We start from the raw sequence: 6,000 nt of genomic DNA on the forward strand, positions 1-6,000 counted from the left end.
ATTTTTTGGTAGAAAACAACCAAAATAATTCAACAGAAGAAAACACTTCAAGGCCTAATTTTTTTTAATATTGCAAAATCAAAGGAAGGTTTGAGTCTCTAGTCATACGGGGTGCATCAAGTCCCAGGAAAAATTGGCACTTGGGACTGGGCACATGCTAGACGCCGAATAATACTTGATTTTTTATGAGTGCATTTCACAGTCAGGATTGCAAACAGTTTCTCTGCGCCTCTTTATTCACCCTCTATAACCATTAGCGGTGGCTGTAAAGAAGGCTTAGGCTAGCTGCTTGCTGCCTGAGGAAATCAGCATGGAAGCCTGGCTAACCTCTCGGGGCCCTGGCAAGTACACAAAAACACACGTATTCAATCTAACGAATTTTTAGTACGGTTTATACTAGTGAAAAAATAGAACCAACTTAAATGATTCTTGGCTGGTTAAAGAAAGCAGTGAACATTCATACAATGAGAGCTATACAGTCACCAAAACGTTGCTGTAGGAGGGTAATTACATGGAATCAGATTCATGAAATATTGTTGAGTGGAAAAAAGCAGATTATAACAGAGGATATGCAATTTCACCCAATTTGTTGTGAAAAACTATACGTACAGGGAAAAAAACTTTTAAGGACCTAACGAAAGATTTAGACATTGGTCATCTCCTTGTGATAGTGAATAGGTGACTTTAATTATCACTATTGTTGTTGTTATGTAGTTTCACGTTTATTTTTGTGTGTCTGCACTTTCCAATCTTTCCACAACAAAACGTATTGTTTAATTAGTAAGTTTTTTAAGAGAAACTTTAAAAACAAAAGACGAAAAACTATCTGATCACACTCTGATACCACACTCTTACTCTTACTTTCTCAAGTCATGAACGCAGTTTTTGCAATATGAAATTACTTGGTTCGTGATAAGAAAAGAAGCTGTCCAAAATCCTATCTTGGAAAAGGTGATGTAACTACAAAGTAGCTCTGTGCAGACCAAGACAGTGTACTGGAATTTAAACTCAGTTCAGCAGTCATTTTCTCTTCCTTTCCCAGTATCCTCATAGGTGAACCAGTCCAATGAAGTACTAGAAGATTCCAAGAGAGTGCAGAGTGTGCTATTTGTGTGCATTGAGGAAGTATCTATCAGGTAAAATTAAATTGTCAGATTTCCCTGGTAGCGCAGTGGTTGAGAGTCCATCTGCCGATGCAGGGGACACGGGTTCGTGCCCCGGTCCGGGAAGATCCCACATGCCGCGGAGTGGCTGGGCCCGTGAGCCATGGCCGCTGAGCCTGCGCGTCCGGAGCCTGTGCTCCACAACGGGAGAGGCCACAACAGTGAGAGGCCCGCGTACCACAAAACAAACAAACAAACAAACAAAAAAGTTATGACACAATAGGGCTTTGTGGCCAATTAAGTTGGAGAGGTGCTGAAACAAATTTAAACATATTTCCTTCACTGTATGACATATCGTGGCTATCTTTCCATATCAGGAAGTGTTGCATAGTATTCCTTGCAGTGGATTCGACAGAAGTCGTTTAACCACCCCCCATATAATAATAATTTAGGGTGTTTGTACTTGTTCACTATTGCAAATGTAATGCAGGTGATAGTTTTACACATTATTCATTTGCTTTCCCCTTTGCTGTTCTGAGTTGGAAATCATTCACTCCGTGGGCACTATTGAACACCTCCTGTCCTGGGAAGGTGACAAAACAAACACCAAGCCTGGCTCGGGTGGAAGGCACAGCAGGGCCAGGGGCTGGGATGAGAGTAAGGTCTGGTGGGCCTCAGAAAGCATCTGGGCTCTACTGGGAGCGAACAGAAAGCAGGGAGCAGAGAAGGGACGTCATTTGATGGGTGTCTTTAAAGGGTCATCTCAGTTGCCACGTTGAGAAGGTCAGAAGCAGGGAGACCAGCTGGGAGGTTTACCGAAATCCAGGTGAGAGACAGTTTCGTTGGGACCAGGGTGGGAATTGGCGGAGTTGCAGGAAGAGTCGGAATCCAGACAGAGGGTGAAGGAAGGAGCATCAGGGTTTGATTATGGGTCGGGTGAGGGGTGGGAAAGAGGGAGGCTCTGAGGATGCCTCCCAGACTTTGGGCCTAAGCACGGGCACGGACGGGGTTAGGAATTTACTCCTGAAAAATGCGAAGAGAAAGAAAGACCGAATGGATGTTCTCATTGATGCGGAGGTGAGATCCAGCCACACACCCTTTGTCCCACACTCCACACAGCAGGAGGAGACCATCCTCTGATCAAACTTGAAGTGACAGTTTAACTTATCAGCTTGCACTAACCTTTAAATCAGATTGGATGTTTACTTAAATTCTCCCCCCCTACTCAGCACATGGGAGCCGGGGAGGGAAGTCTAAGTAATAATGAAAAGAAGAGCTGCATCCTTACACACATCTTTATAGTCTTTATATCTTGCCCAGCTTGTTCCTTAAGACAAACTGCTGAACGTGCAGTCGTTGGGTCACAGGCCGTGAGCATGTTAAAGCCTTACGCTGGTCCACGTAGCGCTTGTACGAGTTTCCAGGTTCCGCCTCTCTTGAACATTGCGTTGTTTCTTTGGTTTTCTTTACATTTTTGCCAGTTATGTTTGGCAATATATTATTTAATTTTGCTTGTATTTTAAAAATTCCTGAAGTACCCCTAGGCTTGGTGCCCCAGAATTTTTAAGCTGCTTTTTCTTTTTATAAATGTATTTATTTATTTATTTTTGGCTGCATTGGGTCTGTAATCCCCATCCTGTCTCCTCACACCAGAGCCCTGCCTCTTTTTAAACTATAAAAACTAAATCATAGGCATGCATTCTCCTGTGATTTTCTGTTTTGAGATTCCTCCACGTCGATGCCTGTAGCCCATTTCCACCCAGTTGTAAGAAAAGACCTCTAATCATTTACACCATCAACTGTAGACGGACATCTGTATTGTTTCTGTCTTTTTTATTCTAAATATTAATGCATGTCTTGTAGTGTACAAGTGCAAGAGTTCCTCTGAAGACTATCACACTGTGATTGACTTTCTGAGTCAAAGGCACCAATTATTAAATATATCCGCATCCTTGAGAAGATGCAACATCACCAGCCTTTTAAATTTTTGCCAATCTGGCGGATAAGTAATGATATCTTATTGTTTTCTTACTTTGCATTTCCCCGATAACTGATGAGATGGAAGACCTTTTCATGTGTTTATAGGACATTTGTCTTCCTCTTCTATGAATTTTGCCCATTTTTCTAATTTTAGTTTCATTTATTCCTTATTGGTCAGTAGGAATTCTTTCTATACTCTGTATACTAATATTTTGTAGGCTATAGCTGTGGAAAATATCTTCCCTCAGTTTGAGGATTGTATTTTCATTCTCGATATGACGTATTTTGATCAGCAGAAGTGCTTATTTTAATGTAGTGCGAGTTGGCAATCATTTTCCTCTGCGTAAGTGCTTTTCTACCCCAAAGTCATAAAGGATGTCTCCTATATTGTCTTCTAAAAGTTTTATAGTTTTGCCTTTCACCTTTAGGTCCTTCAGCTACTCGGAATACATTTTTGTGTGGTGTGAGGTAAAGTCTAATTTCATTTTTTAAAAACATTGCGAGAAACTATATTTTTCCAGTCATGAACTTTGAACTGAATTTGTGTGCCTCAAGGCAGTTCTAGGAATTGAGAAAAGCAGATAGCTGCAATAAATTCCAAGGAGCAAAGCCTGATTCTGAGCACTGAGCACCCTGAACTGGAACCAGCCGAGCAGAAAAAGGCATGGGAATGTTGAAAAAAAGACCAGCTGTATGACCATGCATCCTGAGTCAGCCGACTTGCCCTCCCAGTACTTTTCCACGCTGAGCTTTGCCTCGACAAAAACTTTTAACTACATTTTGCTCGAGAATTCACTCCCTCGGAAGTCTCCGACGGCAGTAGTTCAGGTAGCGTGTTTGCCTGCACCTGTAACCAGTCTCGGTTTCTGTTTTGATCCTATGGCTCCCCAGTCGCCCTTACTGCAAGCGTGTCCTTTCCCTACTGCTCTACAGTGCCTCTTGTCATGTCACCATTTCTCGTCTCTCTTCTGTTCCAATGGTCTGTCTATTTCTGTGCCCACACCATGCTCTCCTAATTAACATAGCTTTGTTATAAGTCTTGCAATCTAGAAGGCAGTTCCCCCACATTGTTCTCCTAGAATGCTTTGGCAATTCTTGTTCTTTACAAGTCCACACATATTTTAAAATTAGATTATCAAGTTTCACAAAACCTATCCCAGAAGTGGGATTGCTGGCTCAGAAGGTCCTGTTCAGTTTTATGAGATAATGCAAAACTGTTCTCCTAGATAGTACTGCCAACAGCAGTACTCCCAGCAGCAATATTCAAGAACTCATATGGATTCACATCTTCTCCAACACTTGATATTGTTAGACATTTAAATTTTTGATAATTGAATGGAGGTGCAGTGGTATTTCATTGTGGTCTGATCACTAATGAGGTTGAACATCTGTTCATATGTTTATTGTTCACGTGGGTTTCTCCATCTGTGAAATGTTTATTCGTGGTTTTTACTCATTTATCTGCTGGATTGTTTGTGTTTTCCTTATTGATTTGTAGACCTTTATATGTTCATAGTAGGACTTCTTCGTCAGTTGTGTGTATTGAAAATATTTTCTGCAAAAGCACAACTTATCTTTTTTGCTTTTTAGCTTGTCTTTTGATGAGTAAAAGTTCTTAATGCTAAAGTCAAACTGATCAATATTGTTTTATAGTCAATGGTTTGTCCCTATCCCAAAGTCTAAAAGTTCTTTGCTGATGTTTTCTGTCAAGAGCTTTAAAGTTGTGTTTTTGACACAGAAGTCCTTAATCCATCTGGAATAGATTTTTTTTCTGCATATAACATGGAGGAGGGTTCCAGCTTCATCTCTTTCAATATAAATAACCATTTTCCAGCTTTGGTTAATGAAAAGTCCCTCTTTACTTACCTAACATGGCACCTGTATCGTATACACAGTTATACACATGACTGGGTGCGTTTCTGCGTTTTCTAATCTATCTCATTGCTCCATTAATCTATCCCTGCACTGGTATCGCACTGTCTTAATTTCAATAGCTCTCTCTCCCTCTGTGTCTGTGTCTCTGCCTCTGTGTGTATGTGTGTGTGTGTGTGTGTATCTCAGCCTTCTATAGTTCCTTCAGGGTAATCTTGGGGAAGGGAGCCAGCAATCACGTGAGCTCAGCCTCTTAGCAGAGAAAACTGGATGATCTGGCTGCAAACTCTTGCCCCTGGATTTGCCCTTCTTGTCTATGAGGTACTGGAAGGTCCAAATAAGATTACATAGAGTAATGAACTGCTTATAATACTGCGAGGTTACTCCCTTGGGGTCAAGGGGCCAGGTGTTTATCAGGCAAAGGTGTGTACAGATCGTGGACAGCCCTGAGCTCTGTAAGCACAGAAAATGTTTGTTTTGTTCAGAAAGTCTGTCGTCTAGGCTTCTGTTTTAACGCCACGAAGGCGTTAGGGTATAAGGAATTCTGCTCTAGGATTCGGAAGGAATGTTGGCTTTCTTCGCTTCCACTGATCCCTCAATTTTTTGTGGCATTAGCAGTAGGAGCTGTAGCCTAAGACAGATAACAGCAGCACAGGAGCCTTAAAAGGCCTTTTCTCGAAGTCCTGTGCCCACATCGGTTTCTGGGTGGAGCCTGGAGTCGGAGGGGCGGCCGTCGCAGCCCTCGGATGCTCCCCTGCCATCCCCACGAATTCGGCCCGGGTGTAGGTCGAGCGCTCAACCCGCCCCAGGCTGTGGGTCCTCTGTGGTTTGGGAGCGGTGTGCTTTTTCCTATGACCCCTCTGGGATTCAGCCGCAGGGGCCTCGGCGGGAACAGCGCCTCCTTCCGGCCCTCAGGTGCGTAGCGCGCCAGGGGCCCGCGGGGCCCGGGGGGGGGGAGACGGGAGGCGGGGGCAGGGGCGTGGCGAGGGTGGGACGTGGGCGGAGCTCCTCCCCCGCGCTCTCGGCGCACAGCCTGCGGGGTGGT

This window comes from Lagenorhynchus albirostris, chromosome X, assembly GCF_949774975.1.
Source record: "Lagenorhynchus albirostris chromosome X, mLagAlb1.1, whole genome shotgun sequence".
NCBI classification, from domain to species: Eukaryota; Metazoa; Chordata; class Mammalia; order Artiodactyla; family Delphinidae; genus Lagenorhynchus; species Lagenorhynchus albirostris.